The 23843-nt window shown below is 37.4% G+C and overlaps 1 pseudogene; it reads left to right on the top strand.

The window, feature by feature from the left end:
- The first annotated feature begins 8096 nt into the window (after window positions 1-8096).
- Window positions 8097-23843, top strand: part of LOC128176964 (uncharacterized) — a 30444-nt pseudogene continuing 14697 nt past the window's right edge.

Raw genomic sequence — 23843 nt, 5'->3', positions numbered from 1 at the left:
CAAAGACATCTCCAGCCTGGTTGTGAGGCTCTTTTCGTCCCATCTCACCAACTCGATGCATTGGGAATATCAACTCAGGAAATGCTTGTGGAGGTAAAGCCAAACAACGCCGGACGTGTGAAATTACTGTAGTGTTATCCTTCTAAAAATGTTAGGACGTTTTGAAATGATTTGTTCATCAATTCCCTTTGGAATAGCAGGCTCGAGTGGCGACCGTGTTCAGACCACAGTAAACCGAGTGCTGAGAACGATGGGAAGTGGGATCCACCTGTTGATCTAACAGATCCCCCCTAAATACAGAACAGAAAAGAAGAGTGGAGAGTTTATTAAGGGAGGAATGCAAAGCATTTACAGTCAATGATGACGACATTGGATGTGCTATTGATTTAGAGCTGGGATTGGAGTTGATGGATAAGGAGCCAGTACATAGTTATTACATGGCCGTCCCTAGACCTCTCTACCAAGAAATCAAGGACTATATATCCAACTTACTGCAAAAGCACTGGATCCGCCGATCAACTTCACCATATTCCAGTCCAATTGTTTGTGTGAGAAAGAAGGATGGATCACTCCGCCTATGTGTAGACTTTCGGAAGTTGTATGCCAAAACTGTCCAGAACCAGCACCCAATTCCATGAGTCCAGGATGCTCTTGATTCTCTGGGTGGAAGTCAATGGTTTTCTCTTCTTGATCAAAGCAAAGCATATCATCAGGGTGTTGTTAAATAAGAGAGTCGGAAGTATAAGTCGTTTGTGACCCCATGGGGACAGTACGAGTGGAATAGAATTCCATTTTGACTCACTGGTGCTCCAGGAATTTTCCAAGCCTACATGAATGAAGCTCTTGGGGGATTGAGGGAGAAATGTTGTCTACCATATTTGGATGAAATACTGATTACAGTAAATCATTTGAATCCCATTTGAATGACTTGAAGTGCGTGTTGACTCGTATAAGGGAAAAGGGTTTGAAACTGAAACCTAGTAAATGCCACCTGTTTCAAAAGCAGATACGTTACCAAGGACATACTGTAGACCCTACAGACCAAGAGGCAGTAATGAAGTTGAAGGATCAGAGACCTAAATCAGTTGGAGATGTAAGAAAAATAATGGGTTTTATTGGTTAATACAGGAGTTATATACCCAACTTCTCTCGCAGAGCTAAACCCATTTATGATTTGTTGAGGAATGAGAACGTTCCAACTCCATCCAATAAAAACAGAAGAAAATGAAGTCACAGAAATCCGAACAGAAGGGGTCATCAGTGCACATTACTAGGACGACTCAACATCAGAACATCTTGGAAGAGCTCATTGATATCCTACTCCACCCACCAGTGATGACATACCCTGACTTTGATAGACCATACACTCTACATATTGATGCATCACAAATGGGCTTGGGAGCGATTCTCTACCAGAAGCAGGACCATGGAAAGTTAGCAGTAGTCCCATACGCATCCAGGACGTTGACGCCTGCTGAACAGAACTACCATCTCCACCCAGGGAAATTAGAATTCCTCGCACACAAGTGGGCCGTCCCTGAACGATTTCGTGATTATTTATATTACGGTCCTCACTTTGAAGTGTACAGTGACTATAACCCCTTACGATATATTTTTACGGCCCCAAAGTTTGATGCTACTACATTAAGGTGGGTGTCCAATGTCCATGTTGGCAGATTTTCGATTTCACATCCATTACAAGCCAGGTGTGATAACTTTGACGCCGATGGACTCAGCCGCATGCCACTTGATGTATCCCAGTTTACCGAAAGGTGTTCTCCAGATACAATTGATGCCATTGTGTCAGCAGTGAGACTAGATGAGCCTACCTGTAGCAGCATTAACACACCTGTCAAGGAGGCTGAATCAGTAGAAGATCAGTTGATTCAGGGAGCATCCCTACCTATCATTGACAACAGTACTTTGGCAAAGGAACAGCGCAATGATGAAGACATAGGTACAGTCCTACCCTGGGTTCAGAAGGGGGAAAAACCTACCAAGCAAGTAACAAAGGGATGGAGCCCAGCTGCAAAGTGCCTACTGCGTGAATGGGCCAAATTGAAAGTAGAGAATGGACTGTTGAGAAGGGAAATTTCATACCCACGAGAGGGAATAATTCAACAGGTAGTGCTACCGAAATGTTTTCGGAAACTAGTTCTGAAACATTTACATAATGATTTAGGACATTTAGGAGCTGAAAGAGTTTTGAGCTGTGTGAGGGATCGGTTCTATTGGGCTCATATGAGTTCCGAGATAGAGCGGTATGTCACTCAGCGGTATGTCACTCAGGAGTGTCAGTGCATCAAGGACAAAAAGCCTCATGTCCAACGCAAAGCACCACTGCGGCCAATTACCAGCACTTGTCCGTTAGAACTTGTCAATTGATTTTCTCCATTTAGAGCGCTGCAAGGGTGGTTTTGAGTATATACTTGTTGTGATGGACCATTATACCCGCTTTGCACAGGTGTATGCTACAAAGAACAAGTCGGGAAAAACTGCTGCAGAGAAGGTCTTCAACGACTTTGTGCTAAAATTTGGGATGCCAAGCAGATTACACCATGATCAAGGACGTGAATTTGAGAACAGATTTTTCTTTGAGATGCAAAGAATTTGTTGGGTCAAAGGAACGATTATGCACGAGTTTACACAAAACGTAGTAAGTGGCTAACGAATGTATTTTACCTATTAATTTTATATAAATCGCTGCAAGAAAATCGTGACAGATAAGTCGGATTAAAAAATCAAAATGGCTACCGTGGAGAACGTTTATTGTGTTAGTGCTTGGAATAGTCTTATTGTAAAAAGAAATATTTCTAACGTCAAGTGCCTTTGTTTGTTACGGTATACAAAATTTTTAATGTTAACTTTGTTCGGTAATTCAGCAGTTTGAGAGTTTTCGGAGTTTTCATAAACCTTGTATAACAGAAATGTCCGACTTGTGGATTTTCCCTTGGATCACAAAATTAAATAAATCTAATGATTTAAATTATGTACCTTATTATATTTGTTTTGATTTTCCCGGTTAATTGTAGTTTTTAAAATTTTTCCTTGGGGTCTTATTTTACATAAAATACCGTTGTGTCAATTTTCTACATTTATGAAGAACAGTCCGGGATTTAGTAAAATTTAGAAAAGTATCAGGCAATTGCAAAAAGCCGAAATTTACATACTAGATTGAAACAACTAATTCAAACTCATAATTTTTGTAACATATTCGATTAAAATGTGGACAATTACAAATTTAAACTTTCAAGACCCCGTTGTTCAGTATTCTCATGATACTGCTGCTCTACAAAAAGTGGTACATACAGGCGAAGTCTTGGGCCTTCTGAGTCTCTATCTGAAAGATAGGACATTAAACCATCAATTTCCAGAAACTTTCTTTTCATCGGTCCCGTTGCTGTTGCTGTTCCTTTTGTGACGGGTAGTTATTTGGGTTTCAGCCACCCCCCTTTTTTGTTTTGTTGATTGATATGTAATGTAGCAAGGGAGATAACTCCAGTGTGGAAGTCCGGAATACGGGGTGATAGGTTTTAACTCTTATGTCTGCTGGAACCCGCCAAATAAATGTAACTACAGAATTCTCCTCTTCTTGTTTTAGGTAAGAAACTGGTTTTATAACCTCAATCCATGTTCATTACTATTTTCTTGATTGACAATATGTTTATATGTAAACATGAATGTCAATAGAATTGTTGTAAAACATTTTGTACCTTTTAAGATGCATTTTGCGAAGGTAGCACATGTACATGTACCTATTCACGTGTCTATCGATCTTGTTGAAGAGCAATAATTTGTTATTATAGAAGTATTTTCAATGAATATGTACCTTATATCAATAGAGTATATACTGGAAATTTTGTGGTAAAGATTACTTATATATTTTTCTTGAAATTGTACATGGTAAATATGTTTCCGGAATTTTGTGAGTTTTATCGTGTAGGTTTAGGTTTTAGCTTGCGTAAACTGTTTCCGGTTTGAGATAAATGTACACAAACACGAGAGGTTCCATATTTTGTGTATTGCTACTAGTTTAAATCCACAGACATAATGACACGATTGTTAAAATTGATTAAGACAGTTTATATGAATATATCAGTAAGTTATCCATTTAATCTAGTCTTTTATTCTAGTCAGTTTATTTTTTAAATTCCCTAGACAAATTGAGTTGATTGTTTACAACTTCAGTGATTGTTTGTGATAGGTTTTAACTCTTATATCTGCTGAAACCCGCCAAATAAATGTAACTACAGAATTCTCCTCTTCTTGTTTTAGCATCAGGACTGAGGTAACATTTTGGGGGCTCCTCCGGGATCCCATGATGTCAGAAAACATAAGGGATACTCGGATGTGGACGTAATAGATGGTGTAATAAAGGCAGTACTCCCATCGTCAAGCCTGCGCAGCTACTTAGACGGAAGGCCAGACATAAATTTGGCGACCCTTAGAAGTATAGAAGGGGACACTATGCAGAAAAGAATGCAACCGAATTGTACAGTGAATTGGCTAGTGCCACCCAAAATCCATAGGAAACTCCGAACGATTTTCTCCTGAGGGTTATGTATCTACGAAACCGAATCCTTTTTGCATCACAGGAGGATAGCCATGAACTCAAATACAGTCCAGAACTGGTGGCTGGACTCTTTAGACGGACCGTCTACACTGGACTAAGAGTTACAACACTGCGTCATGAGATGAAAGCACATTTGGACAATGTGAAAATAACAGATGCAACGTTAATGCATGAACTGAACCAAATTATCATACAAGAGAGTGAAAGACATAACAAACTGTAATCCAAACATTCAGTGTCTCAAATCAATTCTAACTCAGTGGAAATCAATGCTGTGAAAGAGGAAGTAAAAAATGATCTTGCCAGTGAAATTAAGTCGCTAAGGATCGAAATGGCAGCCTTGAAGAAGATTGTTGAACAATCTCCGAACACAGCAAAGGCTCAACCAACACCTTCACGAAGCGGACCACGATCCTGTACAGATTGCCAGTCTGTCGGCAAGCGTTGCAATCATTGTTGGAACTGCGGTGGATCTGGACATCGTCGACAGGAGTGTCCAAGCAAGAAGTTTAAGCTCTCGGGAAACAGCAGCGGGTCGAAGGCGGCCCAACAAGAAAGTTGTCCCAACACCCGTCTAGAGCATCACCACAAATTTGAGAAATATGAAGCAAAGGAAATAAAAGGCAAAGTTAATAGTATTGGGCCTAACCTTGTCAAACTTGTTAGTAAACCATGTCATGTATGTTTATTTTTGAATGAGAAACCTGTAAAAGTGTTATTGGATACGGGGGCTCAAGTCTCCCTTATGAACAAGTCATGGATTGGTAATCATTTTCCTGAATTGTATACGCATGTAAAGAATGTTGAAGACTTTTTGCAGTTAAAAGATGTTTCATTAGTGTCTGCATCTGGTTCAGATATACCTATTGAAGGTGTTGTAACTGTTATGATGATAATGTCAGAACATTGTAATGCTGTTCAGGTGCCTTTCCTTGTCACTAGTGTATCGAGCAATGAACCAATATTGGGATACAATGTCATACAACATTTGTTACAAACTGTCCATAGTAATATTGCAATTGATCTGCTCAGAATTACTCTTCCTGCAGCCAATGAAGTACAAGTTAACGCACTCTACAAAGAACTCAAAGACAACTCCAGCCTGGTTGTGAGGCTCTTTTCGTCCCATCTCACCAACTCGATGCATTGGGAATATCAACTCAGGAAATGCTTGTGGAGGTAAAGCCAAACCACGCCGGACGTGTGAAATTACTGTTGTGTTATCCTTCTAAAAATGTTAGGACGTTTTGAAATGATTTGTTCATCAATTCCCTTTGGAATAGCAGGCTCGAGTGGCGACCGTGTTCAGACCACAGTAAACCGAGTGCTGAGAACGATGGGAAGTGGGATCCACCTGTTGATCTAACAGATCCCCCCTAAATACAGAACAGAAAAGAAGAGTGGAGAGTTTATTAAGGGAGGAATGCAAAGCATTTACAGTCAATGATGACGACATTGGATGTGCTATTGATTTAGAGCTGGGATTGGAGTTGATGGATAAGGAGCCAGTACATAGTTATTACATGGCCGTCCCTAGACCTCTCTACCAAGAAATCAAGGACTATATATCCAACTTACTGCAAAAGCACTGGATCCGCCGATCAACTTCACCATATTCCAGTCCAATTGTTTGTGTGAGAAAGAAAGATGGATCACTCCGCCTATGTGTAGACTTTCGGAAGTTGAATGCCAAAACTGTCCAGAACCAGCACCCAATTCCATGAGTCCAGGATGCTCTTGATTCTCTGGGTGGAAGTCAATGGTTTTCTCTTCTTGATCAAAGCAAAGCATATCATCAGGGTGTTGTTAAATAAGAGAGTCGGAAGTATAAGTCGTTTGTGACCCCATGGGGACAGTACGAGTGGAATAGAATTCCATTTTGACTCACTGGTGCTCCAGGAATTTTCCAAGCCTACATGAATGAAGCTCTTGAGGGATTGAGGGAGAAATGTTGTCTACCATATTTGGATGAAATACTGATTACAGTAAATCATTTGAATCCCATTTGAATGACTTGAAGTGCGTGTTGACTCGTATAAGGGAAAAGGGTTTGAAACTGAAACCTAGTAAATGCCACCTGTTTCAAAAGCAGATACGTTACCAAGGACATACTGTAGACCCTACAGACCAAGAGGCAGTAATGAAGTTGAAGGATCAGAGACCTAAATCAGTTGGAGATGTAAGAAAAATAATGGGTTTTATTGGTTAATACAGGAGTTATATACCCAACTTCTCTCGCAGAGCTAAACCCATTTATGATTTGTTGAGGAATGAGAACGTTCCAACTCCATCCAATAAAAACAGAAGAAAATGAAGTCACAGAAATCCGAACAGAAGGGGTCATCAGTGCACATTACTTGGACGACTCAACATCAGAACATCTTGGAAGAGCTCATTGATATCCTACTCCACCCACCAGTGATGACATACCCTGACTTTGATAGACCATACACTCTACATATTGATGCATCACAAATGGGCTTGGGAGCGATTCTCTACCAGAAGCAGGACCATGAAAAGTTAGCAGTAGTCCCATACGCATCCAGGACGTTGACGCCTGCTGAACAGAACTACCATCTCCACTCAGGGAAATTAGAATTCCTCGCACACAAGTGGGCCGTCCCTGAACGATTTCGTGATTATTTATATTACGGTCCTCACTTTGAAGTGTACAGTGACTATAACCCCTTACGATATATTTTTACGGCCCCAAAGTTTGATGCTACTACATTAAGGTGGGTGTCCAATGTCCATGTTGGCAGATTTTCGATTTCACATCCATTACAAGCCAGGTGTGATAACTTTGACGCCGATGGACTCAGCCGCATGCCACTTGATGTATCCCAGTTTACCGAAAGGTGTTCTCCAGATACAATTGATGCCATTGTGTCAGCAGTGAGACTAGATGAGCCTACCTGTAGCAGCATTAACACACCTGTCAAGGAGGCTGAATCAGTAGAAGATCAGTTGATTCAGGGAGCATCCCTACCTATCATTGACAACAGTACTTTGGCAAAGGAACAGCGCAATGATGAAGACATAGGTACAGTCCTACCCTGGGTTCAGAAGGGGGAAAAACCTACCAAGCAAGTAACAAAGGGATGGAGCCCAGCTGCAAAGTGCCTACTGCGTGAATGGGCCAAATTGAAAGTAGAGAATGGACTGTTGAGAAGGGAAATTTCATACCCACGAGAGGGAATAATTCAACAGGTAGTGCTACCGAAATGTTTTCGGAAACTAGTTCTGAAACATTTACATAATGATTTAGGACATTTAGGAGCTGAAAGAGTTTTGAGCTGTGTGAGGGATCGGTTCTATTGGGCTCATATGAGTTCCGAGATAGAGCGGTATGTCACTCAGCGGTATGTCACTCAGGAGTGTCAGTGCATCAAGGACAAAAAGCCTCATGTCCAACGCAAAGCACCACTGCGGCCAATTACCAGCACTTGTCCGTTAGAACTTGTCAATTGATTTTCTCCATTTAGAGCGCTGCAAGGGTGGTTTTGAGTATATACTTGTTGTGATGGACCATTATACCCGCTTTGCACAGGTGTATGCTACAAGGAACAAGTCGGGAAAAACTGCTGCAGAGAAGGTCTTCAACGACTTTGTGCTAAAATTTGGGATGCCAAGCAGATTACACCATGATCAAGGACGTGAATTTGAGAACAGATTTTTCTTTGAGATGCAAAGAATTTGTTGGGTCAAAGGCTCTCGTACCACACCGTACCACCCACAGGGGAATGGACAAGTGGAACGCTTTAATAGGACGCTATTACAGATGTTGAGAACTTTAGAGCCATCTTGGAAACTGGATTGGAAATCACATCTGAATAAAGTTGTTAATGCCTAAAACTGCACGAAGAATGAAACCACAGGTTACTCACCATTCTTTCTAATGTTTGGGCGACACCCCACATTACCCATTGACTTGGTATTTCCAGAACTGCAACAGCCGACTAGAAAACAGACCTATTCCCAATATGTGGCTCAGTGGAGAGACCGCATGGAAGAGATTTACAAATTGGCATCGCAACAAGCAGGAAGAATGACTGAAAAGTTAAATGAACAACATGACAAAGGACTTTTGAGTGCACGGTTACATCCAGGAGACCACGTCTTAGTGAAGAACCTTTTAGAGAAGGGAGGTCCTGGAAAGTTAAGATCATTCTGGGAGCAGGATGTATATGTTGTTGTGAAGCAGGTGAATGAGGAGACACAAGTTTATGAAGTGAGGAAGAGATCCGGACAGGGTGGAATAAGGCGACTTCACAGTACCCTCCTCAGACAGTGCAACTCTATACCGATAGAGTCCCTGGATAACGACAGGAAATCCCGCAGACCAAAGAAACCCAGCAAACAAGACGTCCCAGTCTATGACGCTGACAGTAGTTCCTCAGATTCCGATGGATTCATTGAGATTGCTGGAATCCCTCTAAATCCTAATGCCACACCATTCACTCCGCAGCAGTGCAGTACAGGAAGTGACTCTTCAGATTCAGTTGTTGAAGTGAGGAATCCTACAGACAACCCCGTGGAACCTGTGTCGATTTCACACAGTTCAGCGGATAGTTTCCAGTCAGCTCATAGTTCAAGTGGTCTGGATGTTGGGGAAGATCCATATTTGCATGACAAACTAGTGGAAACAAATACCCCGGGTAACAGCGGCTCCAGTGGAACCAAAGACCACAGGTACAGACCAAGAAGAGCAACTAAAGTGCCCAGGAAACTCACATATGACCAACTGGGAAAACCATCGCTTGTACAAACCCTAAAAGTGGACTGCGAGATATTTGTGTAAAGGTGTGTTTTAATTTTTCTGTCTACACAGAGACTGTACTTTGTGATGATAGAGACTGTTCAAGTAGTATTTACTACTATCAGTGTGTTTTAAAGAATTAACATGGTGATGTAAGAGACTGTTTTAAGTATGTGTAAACAGATAGCCATGCTATGACCTTAAATTGCTAGTTTTACATAATGGTCACTATGATACTTATGTATACCTAAGTACTGCGCACTGAATGGTGGTAATGATAACTTACAGAATGAACTCTGTGACTCTTGTAGCACTGCGTAGTATTCCTAAATGATATGAAACCAGGTGAATAATACGGGCATAATAATACCCAAATTTAGAGTTGAAAAATAAGTGTCATATTTGGCGATTCTGTGTCTGCAACGATAGCTCTGGTACTCTACATTGAGTCATGTATTGTGTATTCTATATATTAACCTTTGTAACCTTTTATGCTATGTATGAATGAACGTATTATGAGTAAGTGATGCCTCATACTAGGTGGGGGACTCCGAGACCCAGGACTCGAAGACTCAAATCCTGCATCCAGACTCTTTGATTGGCAGTTTTGACGGTTTTGTTACTTTATTTAGGAATAAACTATTAATCTTAATTTTGAACACTAAATGTTCACTCATGATCGCCGTAAATGGGCCGAACTAGTCAGAACTGTCCATCATAAGTAAAATGTTATATATACCCATGTCAAATGATTTAGATAGATTCCGCTTATAGAGATTCTTAGACTCTTGATTTGGGCTGCTTTTAGTTGATGTAATTCTAACTATACGATCACGATTGTTAATAAACCATTGGTCAAAGAAGTACTGGACTTCGAGTTGAGTATCATCGCCAGAAGAAAACAAAGTCTGAAGTCTTACATGAACTTACTTGGTGCCAGTGACCAGGACTGAGCGAAGTTCAATATCGAATAAGGTAAGAACCATTTCTATATGTCTCTTATAGCTATCTCGAAGTAAACAACTTTGTCTAAGCAACCAATATGACGACAGGTGATGGGTTTGATAAAAAAGAATTTAAAAATCAAATGGAGCAATTAGAAAAACAATTCGCGGGGTTGGGTCAGAACAAAGAAAATATAGGGCAAGAAACAGGTCAAAAGTCCCCAGAAAAAGAGCAGATTGAACAAAATACTTTTGAAACATATCATGATGCTAGGCCGTATGAAACTCGTGAACCTCGACACCGAGTCCCAGATCAGGATGATGATAAAGATTTTTTCATTGGTCAAGTTAAAGCTATAACAGCCGCACTCTCAGTGCCCCTATCTTCTGTGATAACTCCTTTTGAGGGAGATGCTCAAAAATTTAAACAGTGGATAAAGAAGTTGAAAAGTACAGTGTTATGTCTGGGAAACAAGGTCATGAGATCCCCATGCTTGCATACATAACGAGTAAGGGTTCAGTTGGGGATTATATTAAAAGGTATTTAGATGAAACAGATGCCTCTGAAGAAATCCCATCTTGGAACAATCTTAAGGAATCCCTTAAATTTAGATTTGCAGAAATAACAGATCCCCAACACGCGTTAGCAGTGATGCGTAAGACTCGACAAAATTCAAATGAAAGTGTTCAGTTGTTCGCCGAGGGACTATTGCAAATCGCGGAAGACGCCTACAGTAATGACAGACTAAAAGATCCTTTGATACAACAACAGTTAGTAGATATCTTTTGTGACGGGTTGACATTCGACTACCTCAGAATGAAAATTTTGCGAGAAAACCCTAAAGATTTAGAATCCGCAATTCAAATAGCAATGCGAGAACAAAATCTGAGACAGAGGCTAGCGATAAGAGGGTCAAATATGACAGAAATTGTACAAAGTAATGACAACAGACGAACTCTTTCAAATTTTGATACTGCTCTTCCCTTATTAAAGGATAGAGCAGATAATCTTACATCAGTAGAAACAAGGCATGTAGAACCAATGGAAATTGACCATGCGCGTAATAATAAGTGTTTTAAATGCAAACAGACGGGTCATAGGGCTCGATTTTGTACTCAAAATAAACCCCAAGTCAAGTTCCGTCCTCAAATGAATAAAGACCCAGTCAAAACAAACCCGTCCATAATATAGAGCATCACCTGTGGAATGTTGGAATTGTGGTAAAGTAGATCATGTGCGTGCAGATTGTTGGAGCTCGCATATGTATCAAAGAGCGCAGCAAAATCGGGACAGACCATCAAATCTTCAAGGCCGAACATATGAATCTAGCGACCAAGTAAACAGGGGATCGTCTCAAAATTTCAAATCTCGCTCTTATTTTGGTAAACAAAAACAGGAAAACTAAGACGTTCTTCCTTCGTTGAAGCCCGAAGAGAGAACTTTAAACGAAGACCTACAAATGAAATTAATTTTACTAACAACCCCAGTAGCTGTTTATTAAAAGTTGTGTTTATGTGACAAAGGGACTCAACCGAAACATGATTCTCGGTCGTGATTGGCTCAAGAAAAACAATGTTCGTTTATACTTTGATCTTGGACTCATGCGTATTGATGGCAAAGTATACGCGGAACTTAAGGAAGATTTACACATCTCAACTATTGTAAGAACACCTAAGAAACTTATTATGAGACCAAACACGGTGACTGTATTCTATGGAAAAATAAATAACAATTTTCCTCTGGAAAAAAATGACTTGGTTGAAGTGAACAGCATAGACAATAACTGCATTATGGAAGACCCAGGACTATATTTAAAAGACGCCGTTTGTATAGTTCGTAAAGATAAGAAAGTTCCAATGATCTTCGTTAACCAAACTAACAAAAATTATAAAATTCCAAGAGGCTACATAGTAGGACGAATTACCGCATTAAAACAGAAGGAAATCTCAGACCGGATGTGCGTTGACTTTAGAATGGATTGGAAATGCCCCTTTTCTATTGTTGACCACCGTTCTTGAGTTTTACTCAGCTTGTGGGATTAGTCATATATTGGCTTATCTTGTCCCTAATCTGTTCTTTGGGTGCGGCATTCTCCAATACAATTGTCGCTGGCATCGGTGTACAGGATGTACAGCATATGAGTATTTGGATATGATAGCAAAGGCACTACCATTTAACTTTCTTTAATAAAGTCAAACGCTTTTTAGCAATATGTGTACATTTAAACCTTGCATACTTTCTGATTTTGTCAATCAATGGTTCTGCAATCTTAGAGAAGTTTGGTTTGAATCTCCTGTAATAACTACACATACCTATAAAGCCACGAACTTCTCGGACTGTAGTGGACGCAGGTAACTTTCTTATAGCTTCGACTTTCTTTGGATCAGGCGTAACGCAATGTTAATTAATGATGAAACCAAGATATTCAGTCTGTTCCTTGAAGAAAATACATTTCTTTAGCTTCTTTTTTAGTCCATGCTTTCTTAGGCGATTAAAAACGTCCTGAATATGACGAAGATGATCTTCCGGTGTCTCTGAGAATATAAAAATGTCATCCAGGTATGCGATGGCAAACTCCTCTTGTCCTTGAAGAACTATGTTCATCAGCTCTTGAAAGACTGCCGGTGCGTTACTCAACCCAAATGGCACCCGGTTGAATCGGAATTGTCCATTGTGACATGCAAAGGCCGTTTTTTCTGTGCTTGAATCTTCTAATTTCACTTGCCAATGAAATGAAATATTTTACCCTACCTGGTAAACATAGGATCTCATCAATCAACGGTATCAGGAATGATACTGGTTTCACTATCTTATTCAAACTTCTAAAGTCGACTCACATCCGGTCTGATCCGTCTGTTTTCTTCATCACTACTAAGGGAAATTACCAAGGCGATTGTGGTCTCTTAGTTATCTTTGCGTCCATCATTTCCAGTATATTATGTCCTCGTCAATTAACTGTCTTTTTTAGGGGTACACGGAAGGGTGTATTCTTTATTGGGTAGTGGTTTCCAGTTGCTATCTTCATTCTAACAGTATCAGTCACTCCAAGATCACTGTCTTTCTTCGCAAATAAATCAATGTCTTTGCTCACAAGTCTTTTGATTGAGTGTTCGAATCTTTTATGTAGTTTTGTTTAGGGTGGTACAGAAAATCTTTTTCATGGATATAGTAGGACATCTTGAGACATTTCAAAATATAACCCTTCAGCCCCTACCTTGAAACAAATATAGAGTTATTGCCCTTTATTGTACAAAATGCTTGTTATCGATACTCCTCATAAACCGTAAGAGAAAGAGACTAAAAACTTTAACTAATTTATTAAGTACTTTTAGGTGCTCCTTCAATCTATTCATACTGAAAGGGACCGGGGTCCCCTTCTAGTAGTTTTTGCCCCTGAAAGTTTTAAAAATTAATTTTGTTGAAAACACTTACAACTTTTAAATCTTATATTGTAGGGCCACCAAACCACTTTAAATTGAAATGTTAACCTTTATCAGACACTTCGACATCAAGGTCAAAGATCAAGGTCACCCCCCCCCCCCCCAATAAAAAAGTTTTTGACTTTTTATATAAAGTAACGCAGAGAAAATAAATTATAATTATATTGAAACAAAACATAAAAAAATAATACGGTTGAAAGACCTCTAATGTTTTGAGAACAATTAGTCTACAGTAACTAGTTCTAATAGTTATCATTTACACAGTTCATTGCGCAGTACCTAGTTATACATAGGTATCATAGTGACCAATATGTAATACTAGCAATTTAAGTACATAGCATGGCTATCTGTCAACAGTTCTTTACGTGTTAAAAAGTTACAATTTACAGCTCACAAAAATCTCGCGATTGAGTGTCTGCAGCAGACAGCGGTTTTAATGGGATAAAAACGCTTTTTACCTAGTTTATTAGGCATATTTCAATATGAACGTGTTTTTTGGACAATATTTGCAAAATTGTGTGGGAGGATTTGCGTAACTTTTGTCAAATAAGTTTTTTTTAACAATGTTTACAAATCGTGTCCTACTTTCGATTCTTCCCTTGTGTATTATTTAAATACACGTATGTCATAGAGTGTAGAGCGGATACGATGCCCCTGTGATTCACGTACAGATCGAGAGTCACAATTTTTAAATTAAAGCTGCTTGGTCCGATTGTATATCAAATTTTATGCACGCTTTTAAACGATGGCTATGCTTAGTATATGTATAATAATAGACATTGCAGTAGTTTTACCCGTCAATTATGCCAAATTTCAGTGAAGAAAAATACGTACAAAATTTGCTAACAAAACAAACGACATCAAAAGGTACCGCATTATTTCGCCTCATGTTAAATTTCACCCCTGACGACGAGATGGTATTGGTTGTATTACGAATTTGTCATCGCTTTAAATAAAGGTCGAAATGATCAAACAAATTACAAATTAACATTGTACGTTTTGTTCGCTAATATCTCTTAAGTCTGCTTTCTTTATAATCGATGCACAGCATACGGGTTGAATAACCCCAATCATTCGGGGGACGAAACCAAGCGGTTTCCTTTTCTAAACATTCCCGTGATGCATTTTGGTTTGTTTTTTCGTTTGCCCAAAGAGAAATTATTTTTATTTTCTTTGACTATTTTTAACTTTGAAAGGAGACTGATTCTGCTGGTGTAAATAGGAGAAAGTCCATAACTTTCTAAGATAAATGATTTGTATGAAAAAAATTGTGATACTGTAATTACACAAAAATCGGACCATGCAGCTTTAAAAAAATATGCACCACTTCACTTGACATGGCTGGGGATGATTTTTAAAAGAATATAGGAAATTAGAGGGACGATATCTGTGGTAAAATGCCTGAAAATTATTAAAATCAAATATCTGTACAGAATGCATGCACGGATCCAGAAAAAAAATTTGTGGGGAGGGGGGGGGGGTCCGACAGTTCATGGATTTTTTTTTTTGGGGGGGGGGGGGTCTAAGGCATATTTTTTGTAACTTTATAATGTAAATTAAAAGAAATTTAATTTTGCAGTGGGGGGGGGGGGGGGGTGGGTGGGTTGACCTCCTGGCCCCACTTAAGATCCGCGAATGGAATGTGTTTGAAAATAATATTACTGTGTTCAAAACTAGCGCTGTAAATAGCAACTTTTAAACACGTACGAAGCTGTACCCCGTGGTCGTTCATTTAAATTTTTCATACCGGGAGCTAGGGAACTGCAGCTATTGATGCATAAGCTACATGTACGTATTAGATGCTAATAAATTACAAACGTTTAACTTATTTTATGTTATTAAATATAACCTTTCAAAATTCCTAACTGTGGCTTCGAGAGCAAATGCGAACGGTTACTGCACCTCACGAAACAAGTTCTCGTTTTGATTTTGTTACCGTACCCGTCCTTGTTACAAATGTCTTCTGCAATCAAGCGTCCTTATTGAACAAACGTTTTGAGGCGTAAATGAATCCCATCCTATGAGTCAATACGGGCATTTAAAAAACTTCAACTTTGCTTACAAGAAGTTGTAAACAAAACTATCAGACAATTCAGTTCTGTTTATTTCTTGTAACAATCAACTTAGGACCATAATTGGCATGACAATATTTAAATGAACCGCAATGAAGCAATAATAATATAGTACTGTACGCCTATCATGCATCATAAGCACCAAAGAATGAAATCCCTCATTTAAAGGGACTACTACAATATATCTATTTCAAATATAAGTTTGAAAGACACATGTCATGTGAAATTGTAAAATTTGACAAACTATGGTCAAACTGGAAACATATTTTTGAACTGTAATTTTCCTGTAAACAATTAGAATGTTTCTGATAGTTATATAAAAATTTACTTTGTTTCTTTGATTTCTTGTAATAATTTTGAATTTTGAATATGACAATAAAATTTGAAAAAAAGAAGAAGAAAAAAATGAAACCTAAACTAAAATTTGACAATATTCAGCTCAAATCGTGAACACACCTCAAACGTTCAAAACTAAACCTCTTACTTTGCAAACCTGATTGTAAGACGAGCATCAGCATATCTCAGAACATGGTCCATGATTGTTACGTCGCTGAACCTCCGTCTAGAAGAATCTCGGTCTGCCACAGGGGAATACTAAAACTATTTGGACGATGAGTTGAGGGATGGTGGTGGGTTAAACTTTACAAAGCGATCAATAGCTTAGGTTACGAAAACACGTCCTTCTCACACTAACGTGATGTACACGTGATCAAAATACTCTAATTTCATTGGCTAATGACAATTACTTTTTTACCTTTAAAAACAACTACATAGTCATTGACGAAATAATGTCTTTTATTAATGACGAATCAAAAACTTATACAAATAAACCACATCACAAAAGGAGATCCCCGACAAAGTCAATACTTAAACTTATTAAAATGACTTATGTAACAGGTACTGTGGGATCTACCTTATTAGTTAAAAACACCTGAACAAATATTGAGATCACCAGGTAAAATATAAACAAATAATAGTAAGCAACAATGGCAGGGTGATGTCCTGGAAGTCTAATAAAAAGTTATGTTTTAAAGGTGTAGTTTTATGTATAAAATATGATCTTATTTTTTTCCGCCAAAAAATCCTTTATAAACAAGAAATCGGCGAAAAACGGCAATCTCCCCCTTTTCACACGGTAGACGGACATCATACGACACCTCGGCCAAGGGCGTTTGACACCTTGGCCCAGACGGGTCGGCCCAAATTTATTGACAAGTCGGCCCATGTAAGGGACACCTCGGTCCAATGAAACTTTAGGTTCTACTAAAAAAAAAAATTGGGGCAGATTCATTGATTTCTTCTTTCTATCTCTCTTTTGAAGATAATGACCAACGACATGAAATATTGAATTGCTGCTCAATGTGATAAAATTGTCAGATGATATTTAGCATCAAAATGTTCGTACAAGACGCGCACATGACCATTATATTTAAAATTAGTATGATCAGATGATTAGAAAGATATTAATTTCGAAAGAGTGCACAGAATTGGACGAAAACCTTCTAGCTCAAATGCGCGACCACGCAATATCGTCGCCAAATTCTCGCACTTTAAGGACAGAGAGTTGGTGAGAAAGCAGGCTCCAAAAACTCTGAAGGGGACCAACTTCTATGTTCAGGAACAGTTTCCTGTCGAAATCGACCAGCGCAGAAGAGCCCTGTTTCCAGTGATGCGGGAAGCGCGCAGACGGAACCAGAGAGTACGGTTGATGCGGGACAGACTTTTTATCGACGGAATCGAGTATACACCGAGCGAAGGACGCGACTAACCCGCGCATCAACCCACTGTGTCACCTAGCCACCGCCAGGATCGCAAACGCCCGAGGGTAGGATCCAGTTAGGACAGACAAGAGGGCCAGGGACCAACGTGTACAGAGAGTGAGTTTAAGTTAAAGTTGCTTAGTTGGAACATTAATGGGGGACTCGAGAAAAAACTTAACGACCCTGCTTTTTTAAACTTTATATGTACATACGATGTTATATTTTTGTCTGAATGTTGGATAGAGAATGAATTTGATTTCAATGTACCGGGGTTTACATGTAGATTCATACCAAGATCACTTTCTAGATCTAAACAAGGAGGTGGGATGGCATTATGTATAAGGGATGAGTTTCGGAAACATATTACAATAACTGATGTTATTTTCGACACAATTTGCTGGCTAAAGATTAACGGTGATGTAATAGAGTCTAATGAATGTTTATACATATGTTGTATCTATATTCCGCCGGATAAATCCTCATTTTTCAAACAATATAACTGTGATATTTTTTATGAATTAGAGAATCAAATTGCTAAATACTCCGAGAAAGGTAAAGTAATTATTGTCGGAGACTTGAATAGCAGGTGCTCGGTGTTAAATGATTATATTGAATGTGATAATGTACATGAACAAATCTCTGATTTTATATCACCTATCTGTAATTACAAGGAGGACGATAGATTAAGTGACCGTGTGTGTCCAGACAAAGCAGTGAATGCCTATGGGCTTAAGTTGATTCAGATGTGTATTGAAAGTGGGTTACGAATTCTAAATGGCAGACATGTAGATAATATGGCTAACGATTTTACATATTGTGGTGCCAATGGATGTAGTGTTATTGATTATGTATTGAGCACACCTGACATATTTAGTTACTTTTATAAGTTCATAGTTTGTAATTTTAACACTTATTCTGATCACGCACCATTGCACATCGAACTAAGAACGGGTATAAACATAGCATTGAATCAGTCAGAAGGGAATTCATTCAGTAGTCATGATCACGTAAGATATCGCTGGAAGGAAGATTTAGTAAATGATAGTAAATTGTCACTGCAGCAAAATGTGTATAGATTAGAGGAATGTTTAGTACAGAATGATTTATCTAGTAATACAGGGTTAGAAAACGGTGTCAAAACTTTTGTAAATGAATTGTCTTTTCTTATGTCTGACTTTCATAAGGTACCCAGTCCTCGTCATGTCAATAAGAGTAGTAGACAAATAGATAATGTTGAACCTAGACATGACCGACCATGGTTTACTGCTGAATGTAAGCGATTATATGATATTTATCGTAAAGCGCTAGCTGACTTTAACAAAAGTAAATCTTTGGAAAATCATGAATTATTAAAATCAAGTAAAAGGCAATATAAAATATTGGAACGAAGAATCAAGAGAAAATATCTTAATGAAGAGGGCAATTTATTAGAAACAATAAGGAAATCTAATCCTAAAGTATTTTTTTCGAAATTTAGTAGGAGAAAAGTTAACAAAGTAAATGTTTCACTTGTAGATTTACACAATCATTTCAAATCCCTTTCTTGTATTGATCATACAGCCGTGGGAAATGACATGGTCGTAGGTGAAAAAGAAGTAATTTTTGAAGAATTAGAAAGTGACATATCTTTAAATGAAATTGAAGATGCTATAAAGACTTTAAAACCAGGTAAAAGTCATGGACTGGATGGTATAATTAATGAATATTTCATTGAATTCAAGGATATTTTGGTACCTTTTGTACACACAATTTTTAATGCTATGTTTACAACAGGTCATTTTCCACATATACTGTGTGAGTCTCTCATTGTACCAATATATAAAAAGGGTGGGACAACTGATCCTGCCAATTATAGAGGAATTAGTTTAATTAGTTGTATGACAAAACTTTTTACTTCAATTTTGAATAAGAGATTTATGTCATGGGCCGAGAGAAATGATGTTATTACAGACGCACAGTTCGGGTTTAGACCATTTCATAGTACTGTTGATGCCATTTTTGCATTACAAACAATTGTGAACAAATATCTCTCGAAAAAATGTAGATTGTATTGCGGCTTCGTAGATTTCAAGCGTGCCTTTGACACAGTGGATAGGGTTAAAATGTGGAATAAAATTTCAATGTATGGAATCAGAGGTAAACCTCTGAAGATTTTACGTTCACTCTATAATAATATTAAGTCTTGTGTTTTATTAGATGGTAAGTTATCAGATTTTTTTGTGAATAATCTTGGTGTTTTACAAGGGGAAATAATTTCCCCTCTCCTTTTTTCCCTTTATGTCAATGATTGCGAAATGGAATTTTTAAGCAATGGAAATACTCCAAATGAATTACAAGAGCTATCCTTATTTTTACTGATGTACGCAGACGACATGGTTATTTTTGCTCAGTCTGCTGCTGACTTACAGTCAATGTTGAATACTTTAGAAAATTATACAGAGAAATGGTCGTTAACGGTTAATGTAAACAAAACAAAAATAATGGTTTTTAGAAATGGGGGAATTTTGCGAACAGAAGATGTGTGGTTTTATAAGTGTGAACAAATTGAAGTAGTGAACAGTTTTTGTTATCTAGGACTTTTGTTGAATTACAATGGCAAATTTCATGTTACGCAGAAACAATTGTCATTACAATGTATGAAGGCGCTTTTTGCACTGAAAAGGAAATGTTGTAATATGAGTCTTAATTTTACTACGCTTTTGTCCCTTTTTGACACTTATGTAGGAAGCATTGCTTACTACGGTTGTGAAGTCTGGGGCTTTCATTCTGCCCCAGATATAGAAAAAATTCATCTTAATTATTGTAAAAACATACTTAATGTTAAAAGGGGCACATCTAATGCAGTTATTTATTGTGAATTGGGCAGAATGCCTCTGCAATGTATCAGAAAAATACGTATTTTAAGATATTGGATGAAACTTTTATCATCAAGAAATTGCATTTTGAATTCATGTTATGTTAATATGTATAATGAAACTTTAGGTAAAAACAAATGTAAAAACTGGGCTGCAGAGATCAAGAATATGTTAACAAGTATTGGGCTAATGAACTTATGGGAAAACCAATTTTTTGAAAAGCCAGAAATTATTTTAACGATCGCCAAGCAACGTATTTTTGATAATTTTAAACAGTCTTTACTAGCTGACATAAATGCCTCTTCCAAATGTACAATCTATAGATATTTAGTTGATCATTGTACCTTGCAGTCATATCTAACAAAAAGAATTCCTTTACAATATAAGAAACTTATATGTAAATTAAGATTATCATCCCATTGTCTTACCATCGAAACTGGCAGATATAACAATGTTCCATTACAAAGACGTTTATGTCCTCTATGTACTTTAGATATAGAAGATGAATATCATTTTATATTGAAATGTCCCTATTACTGTAACTTAAGAGAAAAATTCCTTAAGAAGTTTTATTATATTAAACCCTCTGTCTTTAAATTAATTCTATTATTGTCAACACAAAATGTAAAGGATTTGTGCAATTTAGGTAAATATATTAAGAATGCTTTTGTAATCAGAAAACTTCATGTATAAACTTGCCTTTTTCAAGTGACCAGTATATGTATTATAACATGTGTATATTAATTGTATATGTCTATGAGCTGTACAGCTGTTGACTAATAAACAATACAATATTTAATCAACACTGAATGGTTAGTATATCGTTATAACACAACATTAATGAATAAAGTTCATTTAAAGTCCATAATTTTTTTTTTTTATGTGGAAGGTTAGATAGAAACAAACCTAAATCAACTTTTAGTGAAAAGGTCATGTCTATTGTTTTTAAATTTACATCGATATGTACAATAAGCGCGCATAACTTCGGACAGCGGGTCACACTTGCATACATGTATGACTAAACCTGTCAATCAAACCTTTGTATTGTTTCATTGGATGGTCACGCGTCTCATTTTTTTTTTTTTTGGTCAACAGCCAATAGAAATTTTATGACTTTAAGGTTGTCGAAATCTTATTACTTAACTTTTTTCACTACAATAATAATAGAATATGTGAATTTTGTAGATCGGAAATTTCAGGAATTGATGACAAACTTGAAATATATATATTATAATGTTAAATCTAGGATTTAAAGATTGCAATATTTAGATATTTTCATAAATTTATTAAATCTACAAAGATTGACCAGAAAGTGGACACAATAAAAATATTTTGCGTATTTAATGAAATGAAATGTCATGATGTGTTGTTTCTCTGACGATTTTGTAAATCTGATATGGGGTTGTAATCATTGAAAGGATATATATGGACTTTGGTGATAATCGTCTCATAATTAACTGCTCGTAATTAAATATTCATTGTCACCCGTGACACGCGTTTGCGACTCCAAAGGAAAGTGCTGCATCCTCTTGTTTGTTGAACTATTAGTGTCGTTGTCGTTGTCGAAATTGTCATCATTTTCTTAATTTTACTTTCTTGTTTGCTTAACAATTAGAACTTAATGGTCATTTTTTTTATTAATTCAATTTCTTTTACACGTCTTTGATATGTAATATTTTGATAAAATATATATGTTAATAAAATAAAAACATATAAATCAAATATTTTTGTTTGAATTTTGCTTGAACCGAGATGTCTTTTACGTGAGCCGAGGTGTCTCAAATTTGGTATCGGGTTCGTTCGCCCTATCCACCTGTTCGCCTTAGTCCGTTCGCTCTAAGTCCGTTCGCTCTAATTATCGTTCGCCCAAATTATCGTTCGCCCTAAACCTCGTTCGCTCCTTGTTTATTAATAAACCACATTATAAGTTATTTCATTTACCTTAATAACTGAAAACTTATTAACTTTTATTAATTATTCGTATATTCTATGTTTTTCCTTCATCAAAAAAGACGTACCTGGTATAAACAGCTGTTGACTAATAAACAATACAATAATTGTAAGATTATATTGCCGTTAATTGTCGATAACCGTCGTCTTGTTTTTATTATGATCCGCTTGGTGTTTTTTCTTAAACAATTAAAGAAATTGAGACCTTAATTGGTTCATTGAGAAGCTTAGTTGATAATTATCACCTATTCTACAATGTATCTTTGAAGAATTTACGTACCGCAATCATTTGATCTCTAAAGGAGATACATAACGCCATAAGATATAAACATATACCTTGAGTAAATTAAGTTTAATAGCTATAAATATGTGTACGTATTATTGATAAATAACATAAGAGATTATGTGAATTATATAGCTTGATCAATCACAAATTTGTGTATAATTTTATATGTAGTAGTAGTTTATTGGCGTATACATTACATACATTGTCATAGCATAGGAAAACTACACCTGGTTCTATTTGAAGTCGTAATTTGATTCAAAGCTCCATTGTTATCTAATATGACGCATTTCCAGAGCAATCATAACGGGCGGGTGCACAATTAGTCTGCATACTTATTTATAACTGTGTATGGGGAGACAAGCATGTAGCGGTATATCCTTTTTAAAGTTATATACAGCAACTGTACATGTTTTTTTTTTTTAATTGTAACTATGCAAAGACTGCTCTCTGATATATAGGTTCATCGTCAAAAACCACAAATTTCATAATTATGATACGGTTATATTATGAGGTAAAATTTATTATAATTACAAAATAAATACATAAGAAAATTAAATTTAGTAACATTAAAAAAATAAAATAAATCAATTCACAAGTTTTCGTAACGTTATGCCACCGTAAGTCAAATGGTCATTATTTATAGAAGTGGTATTATTTTCATTAATTGATATATATCTTCATAATGTTTAAATTGATCAGAATACACAACAAATAAATTAATCCTATATAAAAATAAGGCGAACGGACCCAGTGCGAACGGCGTCAAGAGCGAACGGACCTAGGGCGAACGGAAACTAGAGCGAACGGCGTCAAGGGCGAGCGCGTTTTAGGGCGAACGAACAGCCAATCCTCAAATTTTGGGCCGACCCGTCTGGGCCGAGGTGTCCTGGGGCCGAAGTGTTGTTGGGCCGAGGTGTCGTTGGGCCGACATGTCTGACATTCTTTCACACCTTTACGACATCGAAAACAAGCTGTTTCCGGATGTGACGTTTCAACACAGCTTTGGCGCTATTTTGAATGTAAACACTTTGAAGAAATTCTCAGGTTGAGTGGGAAAAGCAAGGGACGTATGTGTGTAATAGCAGGATGCAGTAAGAGGGAGACGGACGATGTATCGGTGCATTCCTTTCCCAAGGATGAACGTCAGAGGGCTGCATGGACTCGTTTTGTGAAACTCATCAGGGCGGACTGGACTGGACCATC

The sequence above is a fragment of the Crassostrea angulata genome, chromosome 3 (genome assembly GCF_025612915.1).
Source record: "Crassostrea angulata isolate pt1a10 chromosome 3, ASM2561291v2, whole genome shotgun sequence".
NCBI lineage: Eukaryota > Metazoa > Mollusca > Bivalvia > Ostreida > Ostreidae > Magallana > Magallana angulata.
This window is presented reverse-complemented; position numbering and strand designations above follow the sequence as displayed.